The 13102-nt window shown below is 37.9% G+C and overlaps 2 protein-coding genes across 2 annotated transcripts in view; both read right to left on the bottom strand.

Moving 5' to 3' along the window:
* Nucleotides 1-13102, bottom strand: part of LOC143031877 (uncharacterized) — a 69476-nt gene that overhangs the window by 31608 nt on the left and 24766 nt on the right. The window lies entirely within an intron of this gene.
* Nucleotides 1-13102, bottom strand: part of LOC143031880 (uncharacterized) — an 85714-nt gene that overhangs the window by 64475 nt on the left and 8137 nt on the right. The window lies entirely within an intron of this gene.

The following is a 13102-nucleotide window of genomic DNA, read 5'->3' as shown; positions in this document are numbered from 1 at the left end:
AGGGGGGCGTGGATCATTTCCAGGGGGGGGGGGCGAGATTTCGGGTGAAAAGTATAAGTTTTTCCAGTTAGTGATTACTTTTACAACAGCATGGGCCAGTACTATAAGCATTAGCATATGAATTATTACAGAATTCTTTCTTACTAATGAACCGTTAGAGTGAGACCCGTTTAGGCAGAGCGTTTCTTCCAAGGTTGTCTTCGTCGGTTGAATCGTACGATGACGTCATGATAAGACGGAAGCTGATTGGCTAGTAAATTCTCGCGCGATGCTATCAATGTGTGGGACGGTGTGACTGAGACAATTGCATTTCACCAGTCGTTGTGTGATTATTGCTTATTGTTGTGTTGGCCTCATTTGTTCTACATATTTACATAGATACAAAACATCAAGTATTTTGCAATGAGTGCTAAGAAACGGAAGTACATTGAAGATTTCATTCGATTTGGATTTGTGTCTCTCCAAAGGGGTGACACCGAGGTTCCACAGTGTGTGATATGTTACAAGACTCTGAGCAATGATGGAATGCGGCCTTCACGCCTGGAACGCCACTTGAGGACATCACATCCTGCTTTAGTTGACAAGCCGAAGGCATTCTTTGAAACTAAAAAAAGACACCTTGAAGCGAGCTAAACTGGACGACAGTGGGTCATTTCGGCAGCAATCTTCAAAGGTTGTTGAGGCTTCCTATGAGATCGCTATGTTGATTGCAAAGAGCAAGAAGAGTCATAACATTGGAGAGTCTCTCATAAAACCAAGTATATTATGTGCAGCAGAACTCGTTTTGGGGAAAGATAGTGCAAATAAGCTTTCCCACATTTCTCTGTCAAATGATACAGTCAAGAAAAGGATAGATGAATTATCTCAAGATATCAAAGTTCAGACTCTCGACCAAGTAAGAGCCTCCCCTGTTTTTGCCATCCAGTGTGATGAAACGACTGATGTCGCTCAGTGTTCTCAGCTTCTGATGTATGCTCGTTTTGTATCAGGCAATAATATAAAAGAGGAAATTATGTTCTGTCACCCGATGGAAAGTTTCACAACAGCAGAAGCTATTTTTGATGTTATATCAGATTTTTTCCAGGAAAATCAGCTTTCTTGGGAGTCGCTGGTAGGAGTGTGTACTGATGGAGCACCAGCCATGCGTGGTTTACGGTCTGGGTTTGTCACAAAGGTGAAAGAAAGAAATCCTTCCGTAATGAGTACACACTGCATACTTCATCAGGAAGCCTTAGCATCCAGAACTTTGCCTGTTGAAATGATGGACGTCTTGAATGTGGCTATCAAGATTGTCAATTTTGTCAAAGCGGGAGCCTTGAACAGTCGTCTTTTTAAACTGCTGTGTAAGGATATGGAATCCGAACATGAAGCCTTGCTTTCTCACACGAGCGTGCGATGGTTGTCAAAAGGAAATATGCTTGGAAGGCTTTATGAGTTACGAGAAGTAGAAATATTTCTAGATTCACAGCAGAAAGTAGACCTATATGACAAATCTAAGTCTGAAGGCTTTCATGCAACCTTAGCCTACCTGGTGGCTATTTTTGAGGCATTGAATGCTGTGAACCTCAAACTACAAGGAAAAAACACCAATATCCTCGTGCACCATGACACCATTCGTACCTTCATGGCCAAACTCGATCTTTGGAAATGTCGAGTTCTACAGGGAAATGTAGCCAGTTTTAGAAACTTAGATACGGCTCTCGCTGACAGTAACCTCGACTCTGAGTTAAAAGAGCAAATAATCACTCATCTAAGTGACTTGAAATCGGAATTCGTCAGATACTTCCCAGATATAGACGACAAGCGTGAAGCATGGAAATTCATCAGGAATCCATTTCAATGTGAAGTAGCTGATGTAGCTGAAGAAGTCCAAGAAGAGTTCCTAGAGTTGAAGTTCGACTCCACAGCTAAAGAAGACTTCAAAGATATGGATTTGGAGACTCTCTGGGTCAAATACCTTCATGTTTACCCTTTGACCTCACACCAGGCTCTTTGGATTCTAACAATGTTTGGATCCACATATATGTGTGAAACGGCATTTTCCACGCTCGTACAGAAACCGCCTCAACGTTGAAGGCGACTTGCGTTGTGCACTCTCGAGTATTCGACCGCGTATTCTAGATCTGGTAGCTAAGAAGCAGTGCCAAATATCTCATTAATCATGTACCTATTCGAAAGTGTCAGATATCAAATTATTGCAATTTATACTTAATAAATGGACTAAAAAGACATTGCCGTTTCTATTATATTTTTAAATTAGAGAATAATATTTACCTATATATGCAAGGGGGCGTGAAAAAAATAGTAGTTCGTAGGGGGGGCGTGGTAATGAAAAGGTTAAGAACCACTGCTATAGAAAGTATCATTAGAGGACTTTTTCATTCAGGATTATGGTAGTATGGTAGATCAAAGGAATAATCAATTCTATATAAAAAAATAATAATAATCAAAGGAATCAGACAAAACAATTGACCAAAGGAATAATTAATTCTTTGTAGATTTTTTTTTTCTTTATAAAAGGAATCAGACAAAACAATATAACGACTTCAGTTCACATGTTCACCCATAGGCAATTGTTTAATAAATTGGATACAATGGTCCTTAAAATCAGAAGTTAAATCAAATAATGTATTTTACCCTATATCAGTACCTGGTCGCCATTTGTAATGGCATTTAGTATACTATTGGCATATAGTAATTGGAGTCAAAGGTATCTTATTATATTTTATTTATTTATCTATATATTTATTCTATTTTATTTTTGAAAATCGGCTTAATTACTATATGCCATTACAGATGGCGACCAGGTACTGATATAAGATTCTATATTCTACGTATTGTTTACAATATCATTCCAAAATGTCCTTATCATATCACTTATCAAATGCATGGAGGTATTATGGGTGGTTGAAGAGGTATTTTGGGTGGAGGTATTTTGGGTGTGGGATTTTGGCTAGAGGTATTTTGGGCGGAGGTATTATGTCATGGATCTGTTAAGATACAGTGTGTAAAATTACGAGGAAGGCACAACAAGCATTTAACCACAATGGAAAATAAGTGTCAAATGCTTTTTGAACCATCTTCGCAAATTACATTTGACAAAGAAACTGAAAAAAGCATTGCTAAAAAGAGACAGGCTTATGAGAAATACAAGTGCATTTAATGACTATCAAAGCTGTATATTAATACATAGATTAAAGAAAAAAGACAATAAAAAACGAAAACGACAATACGAAATGAATATCGCTGATAAATCCAAAGAGAATACCAAAGAATTCTAGTTACATTAGAGATAAAAAGGTTATTAGGAATCACATTGGTCCACTATTATCTGCTGACAGTCAACTTGAATATTCAAATGAAGGAGTGTGTGATACATTAAACAATTATTTTAGTTCAGTATTCGTAAACGAAACACCTCAAAGTGAACTCCAAACTGAAACCTGTGAAAACTGGAGTAAACTTACTCATTACGGTAAATATAACAAAATAAAAAATCAAAACGCGTATAGAGAAACTCAAAGTTAATAAAACATCAGGGCCTGTCGGTTAATGGCATCCAAGAATCTTAAAGGAAATGAAAAATGAGATTGTTGTTCCATTAGAAATTATTTTCAAGAAATCCATCATATCCGGAGATGTCCCATGAAAATGGAAGCTAGCTAACGTTACTCCCATATTCAAAAAAGGTGACAAAAAGAAACCAAATGACAACAGGCCTATAAGTTTGACTTCAATCGTAAGAAAAATGATGGAAACTATCATCAGAGATGCTATCGAACATCATTTAGAAAGTAACTGTTTGACGGAAACGTTCTTGCGTGACTAACTTACTCGAATTCTACAACACAGTCATCTCAAATTATGACAAAAGGAACAATATAAATATAATGTATCTAGACTTTGCAAAAGCTTTTGATACCGCACCCCATGAAAGACTTCTTACTAAATTAGGTTCACACGGAGTAAATGGTAGCCTATTAAATTGTACTAGTAATTGGTTGAATGATCGAAAATAGAGAGTTGTTTTAAATGGAAAAACTTCTGGATTGAAAATGTTACGAGTGGAGCTCCTCAGGGTTCCATTCATGGTTCACTTTTATTCATAGTACATATGAATGATATAGACCACCTGGGACTAAAATCTACTGTTTCTAAATTTGCTGATGATACAAAACCGTGTGGAATGGCAAATGATCACTTAAACCAATTAGATATTCAAGAAGATTTACATAAATTACAGCAATGGTCTAAAAAATGGGCTAATGAAATTTAACACAAGTAAATTCAAGGTAATGCACATAGGTAAAAATAACAGTAAATACGATTACAAGTTATTTGGAAATTCGTTAACAAAAGAGGATGGTGAAAAGGATCTCGGCGTGATTATCAGTAACTATCTCAAACCATCTAAGCAGTGTATTTCTTCCTCTGAGAAAGCAAATAAGCTTCTAGGATTGATTGCACAATCTTTTGACTTCAAAAGTCCATCACTCACTAACAAGCTATATATATCGTTAGTTCATCCACATTTTGAATATGCTGTTTCCGTATGGTCGCCAAATCTCATTAAAGACATTGATAGATTGGAAAAAAGTAAACCGGCGAGACACAAAAGTGATTCAAAATATATAGGATAAATCATACGAAAATCGACTGAAACATAGGCATCCGTTTTCCTTAAAAATGTTTATACTCAGAGGTGACTTGATACAGGTCTTTAAGATTCTAAAGGGAACTCACATTAAAAGTGATGAAAATTTCACACTGAATGAGAATCAGACAAGAAACAATGGTCTCAAACTGTCCGGAAATAGATCTGATTTGGAAGTAGGTAGAAACAACTTCACCAACCATGTAGTTAATGAATGGAATAAACTTCCTGCAGAGGCAGTGCAATGTAGTTCAGTTCTAAGCTTTGAGAATCATTTAGATAAACACCTAAGCAAGATGCTGTAAAGATTATCATTTATTTTATACAAGCCCCCGTCTGCGCCGGCCCGGCTATGCCGGGGGGCTTGGCCTGCGGCGCTACTCGCTCTTCTTCTTCTTCTTCTTCTCCTTCTGCTTCTTCGAGTTCTTCTTCTTTTTCGAGTTCTTCTTTTCCTTCTTCTTCTTCTTCTTCTTCGAGTTCTCCTTCTTCTTCGAGTTCTTCTTCTTCTTCTTCGAGTTCTTTTTCTTTTTCTTCTTCTTCTTCTTTGAGTTCTTCTTCTTCGAGTTCTTCTTCCTCTTCGAGTTCTTCTTCTTCTTCGAGTTCTTCAAGTTCTTCTTCTTCTTCGAGTTCTATTTCTTTTTCTTCTTCGAGTTCTTTTTCTTCGAGTTGTTGGAGTTCTTCTTCTCCGAGTTCTTCTTCTTCTTCTTCGAGTTCTTCTTCTTCGAGTTCTTCTTCTTCTTCGAGTTCTTCTTTGAGTTCTTCTTCGAATTCTTCTTATTCCAAATAATACTGTCGATCGATCGCATCGAGAAAAAAGTCTGACAGACACGAAACCGCTTTTATTTATTAGATTATTAGTTTTGTTATCAATTGTCTGTTTATCATTATTTGTTTCTCATTTATTATTAGTTATATGTCAATTTATCATTATTTACTATTTACCGGTTTATTATTTAACTATACCTATGCATTTATTTGTGTATTTAATCTGTTATTGACATTATTATGTTTTATTTATTAATTTATCTATTTACTTTGATTTTTTTCGTATCTGACCTAGATATGGACCAAAAGGTCTCCTGTCGGCATGTTCCGCCTTTGTAATGTGTGTATATATATATATATATATATATATATATATATATATATATATATATATATACATATAAATATATATATATATATATCTTTTTATATATACATACACACGCACACACACACACACACACACACACACACACACATATATACATATATATATATATATATATATATATATATATATATACACACACGCACACACACACACACAAATATATTATATATATATATATATATATGTATATATTCTTCACACGTGCGTTATTAAAGTCGACAGCATTAAGGAGGCTGTTAATCTTCTTATGCCGCGTCCACACGGTCGAGCTGTGCCTGGCAGACTTTGCCCTTACCGGGCAAAGTCCGCAGACTCTGCCCGCGAAGGTGTCCACACGGCTGACGATGGTGGTTGGAGGTTAATTGGCCGCAAGCAGAGGTTGGGAGTGAGTGGTTCGGTGCGGTACGATAACCACGGTTCCCTCCATACTTGGAAAGAAGGTAGCACTTTACAACATCATTATTGCTGCCTGCATTAAAAAGAAAAACAAGAAATCACGGAGACATGTCTGGTGCCGGGAGTGGTTACAAAGAAGTGATTTAATTGGAAGCTCAGTGACAATCCTACGTGAATTGCAAGATGAAAATGAAGAATTGTTTTGCAATTACATGAGAATGAACATAAACAGCTTTTCTGTTCTCCTTTCGAAAGTGGAGCCATATATACAAATGCAAGAGACAAATATGTAAAAAAGCATAGCACCAATAGCACGCCTTGTCGAGACCAGTATACACTAGTACTAGGTGTGGACATGGTGACAAGGAAACTTCGGTCTGTGTAGCAGTGTGTCGGTGAGGAAAGTTGAAAAACGGGGTCTTGCTTTCTTGAGTTTAATTGCAAGCGGATGTAAACAAACAAGCGACGTCTAGAACGTCTTCGTATCAGTAACCTAACAAAAACAAAAGACGTCTACATAGGATTCAATTAGATACACACGACTAAAGGTGCTGTATAGGATCTAAACCTATTACAAAGTATAAAACATATGAGAATCACATATATAAGGAATCTACAGCACCAGTATACAATTCTTTAACACCATTTTCATGTATATACAAATAATAATAAGACAATTATTCTCAATTTACCACAGTCTGTACTGAGCGGGTTTGCTAACTTTGCTCGCACCTCACCTCGTGCGTTTGGCATCGATATCAACCCTCCATCCACTGCCCGCAAATGGCGCCGGGAACGGACAGTTTGATGGTTTGCCTGCTGAAACTGCCCGTTGTCGAGCAAAGCCCTCGTGCCCGGCGCACGATGCTCGACCGTGTGCACGTGGCAATATGGGTATTCTCAAGCTTTCTAGCCAGTACTCTGCCGTTTGGAGGGTGGGCATAAACCAGATTGCCAAAATGATTCATTTGTTCAACGTTTCGTCTGCAGGGAGACATCTTCAGGAAATTCTGTAACATAAAAATTACCGACATACAGAAATAAAGAACAAGGATGTTAACCTTAACAATAATTCACAATCATGGAAATAGACATCAATAAATCAAAATTAGACAACAATAAATCAAATCCTATCTCGATACATGAGGCGTTGGGGACGGGTCTTGGTGGTGGCTTCACTGCATTGTTAAACAAACCAATGATGGAAATCATGTTGCTTTTGATATTCATAAGGCTATATTCCCTTATAAACATAGCTTCTAAAAGCTTAAGTCTATGTGCAGCCCTGTTGGTTGCTATAATCCTGGTGTTCTTAACTAGGCATTCACGGATGGCAGTTTGGTTATATTTCTTCAGATGATGTTTAATAGCCCCGTTTTGCAAGTGCATGGATATTCTCCTACTGAGACGACATCTAGTAAAACCAATATAAGATGAATTTCGGGTTACACAGTCCCCGGTAAGACATTTAAATTCGTACACCATGTTGGTTTTAGACATGGTCTCAGTATTACTATTCAGGTTATTGTTTTTATTACCAATGAGATAGTTTTTGGGTTGAAGTAGAATACAACCACGCGGATTTCCTTCTTCGAGTACATATCCGTCTTCTTTCACGTCACAGAAAAGTCATTCCACCTCCCGAGCGTGAGTCTCTGGTGGCGCAACCTCCGCCTAGTGTCCCCTTGCCCTCCCGACGCCGTCGGCCCGTCGCGTCCCATCCCTCAGTGGAGGAGCCGCGGTCTTCGTGCGTGGATTCCCTGATTCCCCGTCGGTCGTCTCGGCTCGCGAATAGATGTACCCCTCGCGATGGTTCTACGAGCGTGATCACAGTGCCGCATAGACTCGAATGACTACTTGTGCAGGCACCTAATAAAAGTCAGAAGGAACGTAGGCGTGTAGCCATTCGGAAGCATGATGTCACATGCACGTAACCGCGCCTAGAGCTGCTAAGCAGAGTTCCGAACATATCTACATGGATCGTCGGCAGAGTCTTCGGCATGAGGTAGGATGTAGGATGTGCCCCTTCGGCGCCGCTCCGACAGATACCCGTTTGTCTTCCTGCGTGCACCACGCGCCCTCCTGAACACATAACCCAATGATTAATAAACGCGTAAATCGCTTTAGGTGCGTTTCACTCTCGCCCCCTTTGCAGCAACTACACTTGCAACGGCAAGGTTCTGCCTCAGGAGTTACGAGAGAACAAGCACATGCAATAATACTACTAGACACCACGAACAAGCTCTTCTTGGCATAATTAATTACAAGCCGTTCGGCAATTTCATTATTCGTCAACAATGAACAATTCATCATATGACATCTGATATTACTCTTGGAAAGACTTCATTGAAATACGAGAGTTGTCTCAAAGGATACAATAAACACTGCTAAATATATTACCGTAGATATATTTACAGTAACACAGATTTCAAGTAACAATGTCGTATACACCAAATAAATTTCCACAACACTAAGATAAACAGAACTTTATCCGTCATGACGTACATATATCTATATCCACCAGTTGCACCATTTCCTAATATTCTTGATTTTTCGTAATTACAAAACGATCCGTGCACTTCATGGAACACTTAGAGGTCAGAATGGAAAACGGAAGACAATTTTTAAAACCCCAAGGAGAGTAAATAAAGAAACATTGCCGACCATCCCCACGATATAGTTTTGTCAATTAGAATTTAGGCACACAAACGCTATTTTTCAAACCTCAATCGTTTGCAATTCGAAAATAGAGCCACTTTCGGCTATCGTCAAGAATCTTCGGAGGAGTGATGTATTAGTAGCCAAACATTGCCATTCACACGTCACTGTTCAACACTAAATGTAAGAAAATTTAATAAATTATGGTCTATTGTGTACCTACCAATTGTAACAACGGGCAAAGTAGTGGTCGGAGCTTCTTTCAATTCCCAAGTGATACAGATCGAAGGGCTATATGGATGCGGAAGGTGGACAGAACAAGGAGAAAGGGATCGTTGTGAATACCAAGTGAACATTCTAAATTTTGCTTGGATCACTTTGAGCCCGTCTTGTGAAGGATCTGGCTTATTCTACTTGAAAGGTGTGGGTCATCATGTGTCGTTCGAGGGCCCTTTTGTTGGAAAACTGCATCGCACGGGTTAGATTGGAAATGCTTCACTCTAGTGTGGTTAACTATGTGTAGTTTGAGATGACTCTTTCCTGAGAAAGCTGCATCTCACATGTCGCATTTAAAAGGCTTCTATCTAGTGTGGGTCACCAAGTGTCGTTTGAGATTAGTCTTTCGTGAGAAAGCTGCATCACACAAGTCACACTTGAAAGGCTTCTCTCCAGTGTGGGTCATCATGTGATTTTTTAGAACATTATTTGCTGAGAAAGCTGCATCACACAGGTCACACTTGAAAGGCTTCTCTCCAGTGTGGGTCATCAAATGATATCTGAGACTACTATTCCCTGAGAAAGCTGCATCACACAAGTCACACTTGAAAGGCTTCTCTCCAGTGTGGTTTACCATATGTTGTTTGAGAGAGCTCTTCAGTGAGAAAGCCGCATCACACAGGTCACATTTGAAAGGCTTCTCTCCTGTGTGGGTCATCATATGTTTTTTTAAAGTACCCTTTTGTGAGAAAGCTGCATTACACAGGTCACATTGGAAAGGCTTCTCTCCAGTGTGGATAATCATGTGATGTTTGAGATTTTTCTTTCCTGAGAAAGCTGCATCGCACAGGTCACACTTGAAAGGCTTCTCTCCAGTGTGGGTCACCAAGTGTAGTTTGAGAGTACTCTTTCCTCTGAAAGATACATCACATAGGTCACACTTGAAAGGCTTCTCTCCAGTGTGAGCCATCACATGATATTTGAGACCACTCTTTCGTGAAAAAGTTGCATCACACAGGTCACACTTGAAAGGCTTCTCTCCAGTGTGGGTCATCACATGACATTTGAGAACACCCTTTCTAGAGAAAGTTGCATCACACAGGTCACACTTGAAAGGCTTCTCTCCAGTGTGGGTCATCATGTGATTTTTGAGACTAGTCTTTCCTGAGAAAGCTGCATCACACAGGTCACACTGGAAAGGTTTTTCTTCAATGTAGGCCATGATGTGATATTTAAGATGACTTATGAGATAGGTGTGCCACATGAGTTTCTCTTTGTTCCATGATGAATATACAGAATTTTTAGATACCTTTTCCAAGATGTTGATATTTACCCTCAACCTGTAAGAAAAAAATAAGTTCGACATTAACTTTTTGAGAGCTTGTAAAAGGTGTAACACGAGCATAAACAAATACAGTGGGGCATTTAATGAAAATGCAGTAGGGAAAGGGAACAAATGACTCATAATACTGATATTACGGTGGTATTCTTAAAAAGAAAAAATATATATATATACATATATACATATATATATATATATATATATATACAGTATATATATATATGTATATATACATATATATATATATATATGTATATATATATATATATATATATACTGAAGGAATTTTTTTTTTTTTTAATAACACTGAGAATCTTGTATTCTTAAAGAAAATCTTTCCTTATATAAATCTTTCACTTCCAAGGACTTAGATTTATGTAAGGAAAGATCTTTTTTAAAGAATACCACCATTAACCTCTTTGTTATGATGATGCCTACCAGGCGTCATGAAGTGCGAGTGGGTATACATGGATGAGGGTGTTGGCATCAAAATTATATTTATTTTGTGGTTGTAGCTGAGTGACTCCTGAATTCTGTGAACTGGTTTTGGTAATATTTTATGTGTTTTTCATTACTAAACGTGAAAGGAAACAAGTAATACAGCAGTGACTTCATATTTTATAATGCAAGTAGTGTGATGTATCGTACATTAGGCATTTAATGCTGCACACATGAATTTGGCTCGCATTTAAGAGGTTAAAGAAGATATGGAAGGTTGAAAAATACTAAAAATGATGGGGTTGCACAGAACATAGATTGGGACAGTATATAATCAGGAAATAATAAGGAAAAAGAGTGGCTGAATGAATATTATAGACGTAGAGGACATAAGAATAGACAGAAGTATACAGTAGCATCATTGGATATAAAATATCTTTGTAAAATTTTCAGAGAGAACCACTACACACACACCAATCAAGGTTGTCATAAATCAACACTGTAGAGATTCACAAGAATCTGATATTGATTTCTACAGCAAATCTCTTGTTTTCCATTTTATGGGGAAACAAATGAAATTCCACACATATACCACCACAAGCCTATAAATAACAAAATCAAATGTTGATTTCTGACATCCTTGAGTGAGAAGTAAATTACTTATAGTCAATCTATCCTACCTTGTCCCAACCTACAACTAAGTTAGGTTAGATTCACTACTCACTTCCGTCAATCACTAAAACAAGGTGCACAGTGGAAAAAGTTTATTGAGCTATAGTTATTCAGTGGAAGCGGTGACTTCAAATGAGTTACAAGTAATTTGCATGGATATTTGTGCCCTGTAGCAATCTTACTCATAAATAAATTTTTAGGTGACTGGTAATATGAAAATTAAGAGGAAAATAATAAGATGCAGGATTGGATGAATAAATATTACAAAGAGAAAGAAGTTGTAAAAAAAAGAAAAGTGTGATGAAGGATATACGAGCACACTCAACTGGAAATAAGAAATCTTGGTAAAAAATTCACAGAGGTTTACATCCACCCACCAAGGATGTCAGAAATAAATGAGTAATTTTGGTGAATTGTTTATTGGTTTCGACAGCAAATCACTTGGTTTCCATTTATCAGGGAACACCCCCCCTCCCCCAGGATGAGTAAGCATGAGAATTTTGGCAGAAATAGTACCACAAGCCCATAAATAAGTCTACATTAGTCTGTTACCTTAGAGTGAGAAAAACTAATCTAGTCAACCAAGCTTTACCTATTTATATATATGGCTAAATTCTGTTCCAATAGAAATTACACTTGATTTCTGCCATGTAGCTTGGTGCAGTTGGTAGTCCTTTCCACTCCGGCTCCACACAAGCACCAGCAACATGCAAATTTCTCACCTCCTTCAGAAAACATTATATTTCTCCAATTTGTTCACAAGATAGGAAATTTTGGTTTCAATTATTAGAAAAGCAGTCACTACAACTAAAATAAAATTTTCAAAACTCTATAGGATAAAAAAACTGAGTAATTGTGTGGAATTGAAGTCAAGGAAAAGATAGTATAGGTTTATATACATCTTTATTTACAATTGATGTTTAGAGCAATTATGATATCAAATGTAGAATAAAATATATGCTCTACATACAATATACAGCTCCGGAACACAGTGGCGGATCCAGATTTCAAATATTAAGCCATAAACAATGAAAATTAAGGATTATTATCAATATTTTGCGTCATGATGCTCGCAGTGCAAGGGAGGTTGGGAGGGATGGTAGTTGCTTGCTCCTTTTGTCCTCCTCCTCCTATTCCACTCACCCCTATCTTCTGTCCTCTCCTATCCTTCCTCAGCAGACATTCCCCTCTTTCCCAATGCCCCTTTAACCCCATTCATCCATCTCATCCTTGGTTGACCACACCTCTTTTACTAGTCTTTCTTCACTCATTCTTTCCATGTGTCCAAACCATTCCAACACTGTTTCATCAACCCTATCTCCCAACTCCCTTTCCATCCCTGTTCTCCTCCTCACCTCCACATTTCTCACGCTATCCAGCCTTGTAACCCCTATCATACATCTCAGGCATCTCAACTCAAACACATTCAAACTCCTCCTCTCTTATGTTCCATGTTTCTGCTCTGTACAGTGAACAAAATGTAGAAATATAATATTTTCTGAAGGTGAGGAATTTGCATCTTGCTGGTGCCTGTGTGGAGCAGGAGTCTGAAGGACTACCAGCTATACCA

This window comes from Oratosquilla oratoria, chromosome 12 (genome assembly GCF_046742065.1).
Source record: "Oratosquilla oratoria isolate Oo_2021 chromosome 12, ASM4674206v1, whole genome shotgun sequence".
Classification (NCBI taxonomy): Eukaryota; Metazoa; Arthropoda; class Malacostraca; order Stomatopoda; family Squillidae; genus Oratosquilla; species Oratosquilla oratoria.
This window is presented reverse-complemented; position numbering and strand designations above follow the sequence as displayed.